This window comes from Rhinatrema bivittatum, chromosome 4 (assembly GCF_901001135.1).
Source record: "Rhinatrema bivittatum chromosome 4, aRhiBiv1.1, whole genome shotgun sequence".
In the NCBI taxonomy this organism is placed as follows: domain Eukaryota; kingdom Metazoa; phylum Chordata; class Amphibia; order Gymnophiona; family Rhinatrematidae; genus Rhinatrema; species Rhinatrema bivittatum.
The window spans coordinates 334856697-334870979 of record NC_042618.1 but is presented as its reverse complement, the minus strand read 5'-3'; the positions used below and the strand labels follow the sequence as shown (position 1 = coordinate 334870979).

Sequence of the window (14283 nt, the reverse complement as noted above, 5' to 3'; positions counted from 1 at the left end):
TTTTGACCCTTGCTCGAACCTGACCTTGTCTCCAGCTGCCTGCCCTGACTTCTGCTTGAAACCTGACCTTATCTTCAGCCGCCTGCCTGATCCTTGCTTGGACCTGGCCTTGTCTTCAGCTCTGCCTGACTTGCAGTCCGGACTTAGCCTCATTCCCAGCCAAGTTGCCTTCGCTTCAGTCTGTCTGGACTTTGGATCCTGCTTCTCTCTTTGGAGCCCTGCATCTTCGCTGCTTCCTGGCATCCTGCTTTGGACATTTTCTTCGGGATCAACCATGCAGAGGCCCACCTAAGTCCAGCCGGCCCCGGTTCCCAAGGGCTCAACCTGCGGGGAACGAGGGCTGGTATTGGCGAAGCTCCAGTCGGCCTCCACTTCCCATTTGCCTCACCTCCTGATGGTGGAGACCCTTGGGGGTGCCAATACCACCCTCGGGCCAAGGTCCACGCCTCCGCAACAGGTTGCCAAGGGCCTGTACCCGTCGGAGCCTTCCGCTCCTCCAGGCCATTCTGGGTCTGGCCTTGAAGATCCAGAAATAGCAGCGGTTCCTGGAGGCATTGGCGTCTTCCATAGAACGCCTAAACATAAGAACCTAAGAACATAAGAATTGCCATGCTGGGTCAGACCAAGGGTCCATCAAGCCCAGCATCCTGTTTCCCAACAAGAGGCCAAACAGGCCACAAGAACCTGGCATTTACCCATACACTAAGAAGATCCCATGCTACTGATGCAATTAATAGCAGTGGGTATTCCCTAGTAAACTTGATTAATAGCGTTTATGGACTTCTCTTCCAAGAACTTATCCAACCTTTTTGAACCCAGCTATACTAACTACTACACTAACCACATCCTCTGGCAAACAAATTCCAGAGCTTAATTGTGCGTTGAGTGAAAAGAATTTTCTTCCGATTAGTCTTAAATGTGCTACTTGCTAACTTCATGGAATGCCCCCTAGTCCTTCTATTATTCGAAAGTGTAAATAACCGAGTCACATCCACTCGTTCAAGACCTCTCATGATCGTAAAGACCACTATAATATCCCCCCTCAGCCATCTCTTCTCCAAGCTGAACAGCCCTAACCTCTTCAGCCCGATTGGATTCACACACGGTGATCTTGGCTGCTCTGAAGGCCTTCCCTGGGCTTGTTCTGAAGCTTCAAAAACTCCAGTTGGCCTTAGAACTGGTGGTGGCTGATGTGAACTGCCTCGCCGCTTGCCAAGACTCCCTGATCCAACCCAACGCCCCACCACCACCCCCAGCGGCTTCCATGCCGGTCTCTGATTCCAGTCGGGTGATCATTTCTTTGCAGGAACCGCCTCGTTATGCGGGAGACCCCAAGTGGCACTTTTTCCGAATGATCTAGTCAAGACAACCTTTATCCTATTTCTTCTGGATGGCAAGTCCTTGGCTTGGGCCTCCCACTATAGGAACACTTCGACCCCTTGCTTTTGAATCACAGTTTGTCTCGGCCTTTAAACAGTTTTTTGAGGAACCAGGCAGGCTCCCCGCTAGGGGCTCTGATCTCCTACATTTGCGCCAAGGGACTCGCCCCTTAACTGACTACGTAATCGAATTTAAACCCTGGCCATGGAACTAAATTGGCAGGGGGATAGCTTACACACCATTTTCCTGGAAGGGTTAGGCCCCAGGATTAAGGACGAACTTGCGGCACGAGAACTTCCCGCTTCCCTCGAAGGGCTCATTGATTTCATGGGGAAGGTCGACAGACGACTCCAAGAGCGGGCCCGGGAGAATTGTTCAACTCAGAAGGGTCACTCTAGGGAACCACTCCTCTCCGGCTATAACCGCCCCTCCCCTTCAGGGAAACTCCTTAGAAGAACTGATGCAGCTGGGTTGAATTCACCTCATGAACACAGAGAGGTCACATTGCCGCTAATTAGGCCTTTGCCTCTATTTTGGGAACTCAGGTCACCTGCTGCCTCAGTGCCCGGAAAGGAAGGAAGTAACCCCACGCTGGGAGACATCGGAATCAGTAAGCCTCGGTCTTGCTACGGCATCACCCTTATTTCTGTTGCCAGCCTCCTTGGAACAACCTCCCCACCTGTTTTGCCACCCAGGTCTTAGTGGACTCTGGTGCCTGGGGAAACTTTATTCAGCAGGAACTCATGGACCAGTATCAAATCTCCATGTTCCCCTTGACACCACCGTTGACTCTTTCCTCAGTTCATGGAGACTTCCTCCCTGGTTTGGTGACACATGGCCCCTTATGCTGAAAATTGGGCCTGATCACACAGAATTCATCTCCTTCTACATCCTTCCTAAAGCTGTGAACCCAGTTATTCTGGGCCTGCCATGGTTGCAAAAGCATCAACTGTAATTTGACTGGGCCACGACTGATCTTATCCAGTGGAGTCCGCAGTGCTCAGAATCTTTTTTAGAACTGGTAGAGTCTCTCCATTCGTTGATCATGGCTACCGCTCTCCCTAGCCTTATTCTCCCAAGTAAAAGGTCTCAGGAGACTCAGACTAACCCCTGCTCCCTCCGAAAGAATATCTTGAGGGCTGTCTTCACACAACTGAAGGAACAGCTAATGCAAAGAGCAGTCAAATATGAAGTCTTTGTAAATGACATAATCGAGCCATGAAAGGATTCGTATCCCTTTTGACCTACAAAGAAGAGGAGGTCCAGAGTCTACATGACCTTCTGCAACAAGAGAAGGGGAAAAGGCTCCCTTCTTCGGCTTTCTCTGCCTGTAGGGACCACGGGAATGCCAAAATTGGCCTTACCCCATCTGGGGCCCCGGTTGTTGCGCGAAGCAACTTTGAAATGTTTATCCCTCTTTGTTCAGTGGGACTTCAGTCAGCGGATCTGCAAGAGCTAGGGGACAATCGGTGCTCCGGCCACTCAGACCCTCAGAAGGGGAGGTTAGGAGGAGGGGGGTACTTCCTTACCCGGCGTCATGCCACCATGCCGGGGACGGGCCCCGGCTCCCCGGCAATGGGGAGGGGGTGCCCCCAGCGCAGCTCTCCTCTTTGCGGCCCTGCTTGCTGCCGGTGAGCCTTGGAGTGTGCCGGAGATGCCACTGCCGTTTGCTCCTCTCATCCAGTCCCTATAGGCATGCCCACGCTTATCTAGTTCATTTAAAGGGCCTGCGGCAAGCAAGGGCTGCTGGCCCTTCCCGATGATGTCATCGGGTTGAGACTATTTAAAGCAAGCTCTGATAAGAAAATGCCATACTGGGTCAGACGAAGGGTCCATCAAGCCCAGCATCCTGTTTCCAACAGTGGCCAATCCAGGCCATAAGAACCTGGCAAGTACCCAAAAACTAAGGTCAGAGCTTGCCTTGGCAACAGGTCCCCTTGCTTCCTGTCGGGTGCTTAGTTGCTGCTTGTTCCATTTCCTGCTGCAGTACTTGTTCCTGCTCCAGTACCTGATCCTGTTCAAGCTCCTGTTCCTATTCCAGTACCTGCTTCAGCTTCCTGTTCCTCCTACTCTTCGGATGGATCTCTTGGCTTTGATCCTTGTTCGAACCTGACCTTGTCTCCAGCCACCTGCCCTGACCCTTGCTTGGACCTGGCCTTGTCTTCAGGTCTGCCTGACTTGGAGTCCAGACTTGCTTTGCTTTCGCTTCAATCTGTCCGGACTTTGGGACCTGGCCTTTTCTTCAGCTATCTGTCCGACTTGTAGTCCGGACTTAACCTAGTCTCTTACCGGATTACCTCTGCTTCAGTCTGTCCGGACTTTGGATCCTGCCTCTCCCTTTGGAACCTGCATCTCTGCTGTTTCCTGCATCCTGCTTTGGACACTCTCCAGGATGAACCACGTGGAGGCCCACCTAACTCCAGCCGGCCCCGATACCCGAGGACTCAACCTGCGGGGAACGAGGGCTGGTATTGGCGAAGCTCCAGTCGGCCTCCGCTTCCTGTTTGGCCTCACCTCCCGACGGTGGGGACCCATGGGGGTTTCCCCCACGGGTGGCGCCAACACCACCTTGGGCCAAGAGATCCATCTCCACAAACACGTTTTATAAAATACGTGAATTTCTATCCTGCAACATATATGCATATGTAGGCTTATGTGCAAATAAATGCAATGCATTGAAAAAGTATATATTAGTGGATTGAATGTGTGTACTTTCCTTACATATTAAAAAAAAATGACGATAACTTTCAAATCAGCACGTGGGTGCACGTGTGCTTGTGTGCGTCGGCCCACGCCCATGGAAGTGGCTCCAAATTATAAGTGGACATGGAAATTCTGCTTCTACCATGTAAGTCAGGGCATTTAAAATGGGTGCATGCTATCGCTCTTTACAGTTTTTGCAGTTTATCCCCAGTTGCTCAGTTAAGAGAGAGGTCTTCCAAATTCCCTAGTTTAATAGCCTTCATTCCTTCCCCTCCCCCCCACCCCCCATTATCCTCGCCCCTTACACGTCATCCATAGCAGAAGTAAAGTTACACAGCAGTATACATCAGCCCATGCCTGGTGGCGTAAGTATTTGTGCTCACATCTCAGCTTCACACACCCCCAAAACACCCACATCCCTCTTGTTTTTGAAAACATTTGAGATGTGCACGCTGCCGGAGATACAAGCGATCCAGGTGGCTTTTAAAATCCACTCGTTTAACAAAAAAAGATTGAAACTAAAAATCCACTCGATGCTCACGAACCCGACTTATTGAAAACACCCCCTAATTATTGCCTGCGTCGGGCTTTTAAATTCACCTAGTGTGCATATATTTTATGCAAGAAAATAAAGTAGAACTTGCTCACATAAACTGATATATTTTAAAACACGTGCACATCAAGGGGAATGACCATTGTTTCCAATTAGTCCCACCAGTTTGCCCTCTCTTTCTCCAGGTCATCGAGACTCTCCTGCTCCTTCAGCCTGAGCTCCTGCCAGTTCACCCAGGCCTCTCACCCAGTCAGTTCTAGACAATAAACATGTTTAGTATTATTTGCACCAGATAATATAATTAGCAGCTGTAAAATTCCAAGAATAAGTGGGCAAATATGCATGCGTAATTGCCTTTTAAAATAGTAACTTTCATGCGTAAGTGTCATCCCTGTCCCAGAACTCCCTTAAACCGCCCCATTTTTATGCATGTATATGTATGCACGAAAGAGAAAATACACAATGTATTTTTGACTTCTATAAAATACGGACTATGTGAGTAGATGCTACTTTACGCAAGTAACATTTTGAAAATTCACCCCAAGAGGATCATTTTCAAGCTATTCCGCAGAGCCCCATGTATGCATGTGTATGGCTACAGAGATCTACTACACTATATTATAACCTGCACATATCATGTACACACAGATTGTAAAATACATGTATGCTACCCTCCAACATACATGCTTGATTACTTGCGAATACCTGGAATGCATTGAAAGCACATACTTTACCCATTTTATAAATATGTGTGTATATTTTGCATGCCAAAAAAAAAAACGTATTCGCATGTAGAAAACTCTATGGGTTCCTATTAAGAGGAATGTCCCATTTGTCCTAGGGAGATGAGGAGCAGCATTATTGATGGTGTTAGTTCCCCCATGTGGGAGACTGAAATGGTGAAGTCCCCAGGCTACAAAACCCAGTGCCATTTTCTTTAAGGGTAAGAATTTTGAGTTGGCCCTTTAAGAAGGCAGGATGTCTCTATGCCTGCTCCTGTTTTTGGTTGGGGGGTTTTTTATGGAGAAAGGATCCTTGAGTTCTAGGTTTGAAGCCTGGATATGGACAAGAGAAAAGGATGCCTTTTTCTTTTTTTTTTTTTTTTTTTTTTAAGAATGTCATGTGTGCATTTTTAAGTTTGGGTGAAGGAAGTTTTTCTTCCCTTCCTGCCACCCTTTTGGGTTTTCTTGTTTTTCCCAGGTTTTTATTTTTGCAACATACCTGAGTCCCTTAGGATCTAGGGACCCAGGGTGCTAACAACCTAAGAAGCTAGGAGTCTCTCTCCCAGCGAGATCCAGTGGACTGCTGGAAGTCCTGCAGAGGGAATGAATCTTCATGCCGCCCTGGGGAAGAAGGAGATGAGTAGTACAGAGGGAGCTTGTGGCACCCATCCGGTGTTAATCACACCGTATCATCGGAGTGTGGAGGGTACCCTCCAAGTACCAACTGGGAAGTAAGGAGAAAGGAGAAGAATTAATGACTGAACAAATGGATTAAGGTTGACAAATAGGATTTACACTCACATTATCGAAATTGGGAGTGTCATCTTGTCCACCAGATTCTGGGAGGAAGCTTTCAAACTACCCCCATTAATTGAAAGGATCAAGAAGAAGAAAATCAATTTACATCAATCACCAAATAAATTAACTAGAAACTTAAAAGTCACAGATTCCTTAAAAGAACTAAAGCTGCAAATGGACTGCAGAGAATAAGAATTTTGTAACTGAACGTTTTTATCAACTTTCCATTATTAATCAGTAAAGTTAAATTGGAAACCATCACTTTCTTCCAGCATGGTTATTACTGTTGTTTACCAGAGATTGAAATGCTGAATTAACTAATGAACAATCCTCAGGGACTAGGAAGTAATTCCCCCCACCCTCCCCCACCCCCCAACAGGAAAGCTTGGACTTCAGAGAGGCGTAATATCAGGAAAGGAAAGTTTCATACTTGAGGTTTGGTCTTTGGAGTCCCGTGAATGGACACCAGTCCAGGGGTTACACGCGTACAATCCTGATTTATATGTGGAAGTCAGTATATTTTAAAATACGTATGCGTAATTTAAATGGCCAGTTTGCCAATACCTCCACCGGTTCATCCAGTTCTTCTCCAGTTCATTGAGGCCCTCCTTGTATTCCACTATGAACTCCCTCCCCTTCATCCAGACCTCCCACTCAACAATAGATAACAGAGGAGCCAATTGCTAGATAATCAGCAGGTGAAAAAATTGTGCAAATAAATTGCCTAATGTATTTGCGTAAATCTCTTGTAAATAGCAAATTAGGCGCGATCCTCTTGACCCTGTCTGGGAATGCTCCTAGAATGCCCTTTTATGCAAGTAAATGTGTGCATGAAACTAAAAATATGCCCGTATTTATTATGTTTATCAAATAACATGTACACAAGTATAAGCTACTTACGAACGTATATGTACATGTTTTAAAGTATACTGACTTCTGCATATAAATCAGGGTTTTATACAACCAAGTTCTATTGTTTTGTGCATAAAATATTCACACACCTATGCCTATTTATTTATTTATTTATTTATTTATTTATTTATGAATGAACTTTTATATGCCGGCATTCGTAAGACACATCATGTCGGTTTACAATAAACTGAAGAGAAAGGAAAATTACAATGAACGGGAAAGGGGAGAGCGGAGCAGGCAAGAAGCGGGTGAAGAAGGGGGGGGGAGGGGAGAGAGAAATGCTGAGGGAGAAAAATAGGAAAGAAGGTAAGAGGAAAGATGGATAGAAAACCATGTTAAGCGATTAAATAAACATCATAAACATAGTACATTAGGAACTATATACATATTATATCTATAGTGACCGAAAGGCAAGTATACAAAATGTACAGAGATTGCAAAGACAAGTTCTTGGGGGGGGGAGAGGGTGGGGCTACGGTGGGGTATTGGAAGGCAGGGTGGCTGGGGCAGACAGATAAGATGCAGGTCAGGGCGACTGGCTAGGTTTGGTTGGCATCGGGGTAGGCCAGCTTGAAGAGCCATGTCTTGATTCCTTTTTTAAAAAGGAATCCTTTTTTATAGACTAGGTAGGAAAAATACACGCTTTCAATACACTGCAGTTATTCATGCTTAACTAAACATATATGCATATGTCATAATCTGCATGAACCTGATACACACAGGTTATAAAATACTGTAGTAGATCTCTGAGTAGCCATATACATGATTAATAGGGCTGCACAGAGTTGTCCTCCCTGTGCGTACTTTTGCAGTCAGGTGCCCTATTCAATATACTTAAATTGTTGTCACAATACATTTTTGTAGCTACAGTCTTTTTGTAGAAATGATTCAGATTGGACCATCTAAGGGGAATACACATCTCTTTGGACGTGTTGTGATTCCTCCCGTGGCCAGAGCCACGGGAGGCCTCTTACCTCTCCCTGCTCCCCCGACGTTGCTCCCTGCGGCCTGGAGGCCGTCATCCTCCCACAGGCTTGGGGCCTGTTCTTCAGCGACAAGGGCTGCCCACTGTGCTCCGTTGCGGCAGGAGGCCGCCGGTGTCCTCTTCACGGCTCGGGCCGCCGCCCACACCGCCACTCGTCAGGCCTGGAGGCCTGCTCCACAGCAGCAGGGACACCACCTTGCTGCGCCTTCCACGTCAGGGACTGCACAGCCCAGCTCCGGCTCCTCCCTGCTTCAGCGTCTGCAGGGCCGCTGTCCAGGGTCCTGCAGACTTCCACTCACTGCTCCAGGGGGACAGCCAGGTGTGGCCCCCTGGAGACTCCTCCCTGGGCATTGGCCTTCCAGCTTTACAAAAGGGCTCTAAGCTCACTTCATCTTCGCCTTGGCAAGGAGCTAGTCTCAGGTACTAGTCCTCCCTAGGACACCTCTGCTTCTTGGACTCCATGTCTCGTCTTCATTCCAAGTGTTCCTGATGTCTTCGTTCCTTGGCTGCTCAAATCTTCTGTTGATACCGGCTTTTAACCTTCCTCCACTGAGTCCCACCTCAGTGCTCTGGCTAGAGTTGTCTCTGGATTCCTGGCTCCAAGTCCCTTCTCTGAGTTTCCTCCTTGAACTGTGTCCGGGTCTCAGAAGCTCCTTGCACTTGTCTCCGTCTCCTTGATGTTCCAGTTCCAAGTCCTTGTCTTCGTTCCAGTGTCTCCACATCCTGATGACTTCATGTCCTGAAGTCTTCATCCAGAGTTTCCCTGTGGCTCCGCCAACCTGTCCCAGCGTGGTCCGCGACCAGCCTGGCTGGGTTGAGTAGGGTGCGCTGAGGTCCAGTGGTCCGTGACCACCCCCACTGGGGTGTGTAGGGCGCTGTGGGATTCCTCCATCACAGGGCCAAAGTTCCTCTTCATGTCTTCTCCTGGTAGTACCCTCAAACTGATCTCACGGTAATGACCATTGCTTCTCCTTTGACCACGCCTCCAGTAGTACCCCTGGATTGATGTGACGGTACTGACCATTGCTTCTCCTTTGACCATGCCTCCGGTAGTACCCCGGACTGATCTCACAGTACTGATCACGGCTTCACCATGACCTCGTCTCCCGGCTGCCTCCACTCCCAGACAAGGGACGTCTCTCTGCAAGGGCGCACTTATCTTGTCCCGCATTGGGGAGCGCCCCCTAGCACTCCCTCCCATCGGAATGCAACAGGACGGTAAAATTAGATTTGCCTAACTAACATTTGATTCCAGTTTTGCCATGGCGACCTGCTTTCATCAAACCAGATATGGCTTTTTTTTTCAAAGGTGTTGTGAAACCTGCACGTGGACTGGTAAGGTAAGTGAAAGAAAGGCAGCACAAATCGGAGAATCAATGATTACATGCAGCAGACGTAGATAATTCTGTTTCTGTGTCTCATTGTTTAGCTGTTGAAGTCTGAATGGGATAACAGAAGCTGGCACCTGCAGGACGAGACGCCGCCGTGTTCTGTATGCCAGGTAGTGGCTTGACAAGCCATTCAGACACACTTCAAAGGCATTCTGAAATCTTTATGAGGATCTCTACAATAAGGGAAGGAAAGGACCTAAGATCAATGTGTGGTTGGATGATTCTTTGTTTTACTGCCCTGTTACATAGCTGTCAAGATTCTGTCGGGGAAAACCCACTTCCACAGTAATATGAGGTAACAATGGAGCTGTTACATCTCACTGTAGCTCAGGAGAGCACCGAAGAAACCCAATAAAATATTAAAATTCCGAAAACCGAGACTATGATGATTGTCTTAAGGTTCCCTGAACTTATCTGGTTAATAACCAAGCTCTACGAAAGTGAGAACTGAAATAGGTTTGACAAATTGGTGTTATCAAAAAAAGTAAGAGATTAAATATATATACACACACAGAGCTGGATTTAAGCTTCAGGCAAACATCCTTCAATACTTTTCTCGGCATTTTTTGCTTGTATAGTTTGAAGCATGTTAGCCATTGTAGGACGTTTAAAGCTTGGTTTGTGCATTCTGAAATGGCACAAAGTGACCTGAACTGCAGCTCTGTTGTCGGGAGTTTTACTTGATGAGCTTTATGAGACATTTTCTGCTGCATGTTTATTTAAAAGAGGGTCTCTCTCCAGGCACATGTAAATTAAAAAGGGGATGCAGCGCCTGCTTCAGGGTTTCTGGCTGAAATGCGCAGGGATTACACTCAGTCTTGGGGCTGAGTCCCCTATACACAGTCACAGATCTCTTCAGCCAGTGGTGTGGATTCTCCAGATGGGAGGGAGGCAGAATCTCCAAAACCCAAAACTGCAGGGGAGACACCTTCTCTCTCTCTTTCTCTCTCCAGGTGTACTCACAGTTTGCTGAATCTTCTTCTGCAATGTCTCAGCTTGGGTACCAATAATACACTGGACATTCTAGTGGGGGTTCCAAAAATAAAGTTTAATGCCCCCAAATCTCCAGTTTCTCATCTGGTGGCCACTCATTTAATATTCAAAACAAGCCAAGATTTAACCACAGCCTCGGTCCTGCTCCTCTGAGTGAGTGTCCCTCATGGTGGCAGGCACTAGAAAAAACCTTTCCTTCCAGGGGATGGAAACCAGATGCCTAGTAGGGTACCAGGGTCTCCTGTCTTTTCTTTGATGTATAAAGTGGATCTCTTGGGTGGTAGGTCCAAAACATAGCAGGTGTAATCCTAATTCCCTTCTCTTGGTCAGAAATGTGGCAAAACGTTTTCCCAAAAAAGAGAAAACCAAACTATTCTCAAAAACCTAGAAAATCATCTCTTGTGGCAAGAAACTGCTGTCCCTCTATGTGTTGTAGGTTGGAAATAATGGATCCTCTTTTTCCCTGATCTTGTCCTCCTCCAGGCAGGGGGGGGCGGGGAATCCTCCTAGAGGCAGGACCAGGAACCCACAAACAGCTTTATAATAGTTCTCTCTGGGCCGGTTGGGATACTGGACCAGGGATGTGTCTCGCCCCTACTCCCAGCAATCTGGGATTGGAGCCTGAAAATGGGAGACACAAACAAGAGACTTTCCTCCTTTTCCAAAAACCAACTCGGAATGCCACACGCTATTAAGCAACACTCCTACAGACATGGCAGGTAGAAGTCACCACTCTGTATCTTTGAAGAAGGTTCTGGTTAAAAATGATATACTTCCCTCCTTGCTCCCTAGCCAAACCTGAGCTAAGGACATCTACTGGAGACCTAGGGAGACCCTCTACGCACAACTTTACCGGAGCTTCTGTTCTAATGATTAACTGTAGCATATGCAACCAAGCTGATTTGCTTTTGAACATAACAAAAAGGTGCAATTTTCCAAAAGAAATCTAGGGACAGCTCATTTGCCATGTTTCCAACATGCTTGCGTCTCAGAAGAGAGCCAGGCCACATACATGTTTGTGTCTGATTTTAGTGCAATTAAAATGAATATTAATATGGTTATACTAAACTCCAAAGAAAGTTATTTTTCCAATGACTAAACATTGTTTTATTTCTTTTCATGCCTCAGCAATTCAGGATCCTTGTGGTTTCAGCAGGAATAGAAGTAATGCCCATAAGGCTAGTTTCTCTTAACCAAATTCCTTTTTATTCAGACACAGTTGAGTGGGTTTTAGCTGAAAAAGAGAAATCTCAGGAAACGATGCATCCATTTCCCAGGCAGAATTCTCAAAAGAATGTCACCAAAGTTATTAGATAATTCAGTAGAGGACAATTTTCAAAGGAACCTAACTGGTAGCTGGAAGGTTACCCAACTGGCTCAGTGAGGCTGAAAAGTGTCCGGTGAGTGGGTAAACAGCATAAGCTGGCTGTACTCAGAAGTTTTTCACCATGACGTTAACCAACCTAGAGAGTCTGTAGGTTGATGAAACTGAATATAGATTTCATGTGGCATAGGAAAAGAAATGTAATCATTGTTTTCTGTGCCTGTGCAAACTATCTTTTTCAGGCAGACCATTATCTTTTGGGTTGTTTTTTTTTATAACACACCAGTTTTCAGAGCATTGATTGTCTACTATATGCACAACGCCTTATTTGACAAGTAATTGGTATCTGCTAATTCTTTGAGCCGTCGCAGATCAGTCCTCATATAAAATGTACAGTGTTGTGATAAGTAAACCACATGTCACTAATGAGACTGGCTATATATTTTATCATTGTTTTATTGGGTGTTTTCAACTAGGATTTATGAAAATTTCAGACGACGGTTTGAAACAAAGGAAAAGCTAAAATGATTTGGGAATAACTGTCTAAACCCCAGATTTTCCTTTTATATGTTATACCATTGCATCTCAGACAGCTTTTTAGAAGAAATATGCTCATTAACACAGTGATTGGAAAAGGTGACTAGACGTGCCTGGCCAGATAGCCAAGTAAGGAAATGATATCCTATTATTTTATAGGAGTTCCAGGTATTATTTTATGGAATTGTGTGAATTATAGGTCTTTTTAAAAGACCTATTTTAAAACATCATACAGTTTCACAGATGTCACAGTGATCAAGATACTTAAGACTTAGAGCCTGACCATAAGACTTTTCTGTCACTTAGAGATGATGTAAGAGCTTCACCATCACTTTTGTAGAGCAGGCAGATCAAGTATGGCATCAGTGGGCCAGCAAGAAGGGAGCTGAGGACATTGATAGGCAGGCTGCAAAAAAGGTGGTGAGGGGCCGCTTCTGGCCTGTGGGCCATAGTTTGTCCATCTCTGATTCAGAAGGGATGGGCTCCACCTTAACCAGGGTGGAACCAGACTGCTGGCTCTAACCTTTAAAAAGGAGAGAGAGCAGCTTTTAAACTAGAACAAAGGGGAAAGCCGACAGTTGCCTAGCAGTGCATGGTTCAGAGAGAAGTATCTTCAAAGGATACTAATGATGCATTAGAATTAGGGCATCCCGACAGTGAGGTTCCAATAATAAGAAAAGTAGTCCAAGTGCCTGTAACTAAAAACTCACCTGAGCTAAAAAAATTCCAATTTATCCCTATCAATTAAAAACCAGAATTAAAATACAACAAAAAACAAACTTTGAAATGTTTGTATGCTAATGCCGGAAGTCTAAAAAGTAAGATGGGAGAATTAGAATGTATAGCAGTGAATGATGACATGGACTTAATTGGCATCTCAGAGAGATGGTGCAATGGGACAGTGCTATACTGGGGTGTGACACTTTATGACTGGGATGGCATAGAGTCCAACAGGACATCCTGCATGAGCCTAAGTGCACAATCAAATCTTTATGGGAGGGAGGGAGGGAGAGAGAGAGAGAGAGAGAGACAGACAGACTAGCTGTAATGTCCTCTCCCTAGATAGGTATTTGTATCCCTATGGGAGGCCCACCTAGTAACTCGAGGTGAGGTTTATGTATTCGTGTAGGGGGTTAGGGGCCACTTTGACATTCAACGTGAGAAATACGAACAGAACAATGGTCTCTTGTGAAGAATTAATGACCTACGGAGAGAGGAAACTCACACAAAGATGAGATTGGTGCAATGTTCTCTCCACCTAGCTTGATGGACCTGGGTAACATCAAGCTAGGTGGAGAGAACATTGCACAAATCTCATCTTTGAGTGAGTTTCCTCTCTCCGAAGGTCATCAAATCTTCACAAGAGAGCATTGTTCTGTTCGTACATCTCACGCTGAATGTCAAAGTGGCCCCCCTCTCTCTCTCTCTCTCTTTCTGTCTCGTCTGAGCTCCCTGGGACCATTAAAAATGGTCCCCCAGTGGTTGTATGCAGGAAATACAACAGGTCTGGCATGTATCTCAAAGTGTGAAAACGTTATCGCAATTTGCACTAACTTAGCTATTTGCATAGGTATTAGCGCAAATTGCAATAAACTGTCTGCATAAAACTCGCCCCTTTTGCTATCGCATGCGATACTTATTGCATTTTGATAAATCCAGGCCTAAATTAGTAGTGCAAAAATAATGGGAAATTTCAGTTACCCCAATATTGACTGGGTAAATGTATCATCGAGACATGCTAGAGAGATAAAGTTCCTAGATGGAATAAATGACAGTTTTATGGAGCAATTGGTTCAGGAACCGATGAGAGAGGGAGCAATTTTAGATCTAATTCTCAATGGAGCACAGGATTTGGTGAGAGAGGTAACGGTGGTGGGGCCGCTTGGCAATAGTGATCATAATATGATCAAATTTGAATTAATGACAGGAAGCTGGACAGTAAGCAAATCCACGGCTCAAGTGCTAAACTCAAGTGCTAACTATTG

The 14283-nt window shown here is 45.9% G+C and overlaps 1 protein-coding gene across 6 annotated transcripts in view; it reads left to right on the top strand.

Moving 5' to 3' along the window:
* The window catches only part of MGAT5B (alpha-1,6-mannosylglycoprotein 6-beta-N-acetylglucosaminyltransferase B), a 498248-nt gene that overhangs the window by 313231 nt on the left and 170734 nt on the right, over positions 1-14283 (top strand). The window lies entirely within an intron of this gene.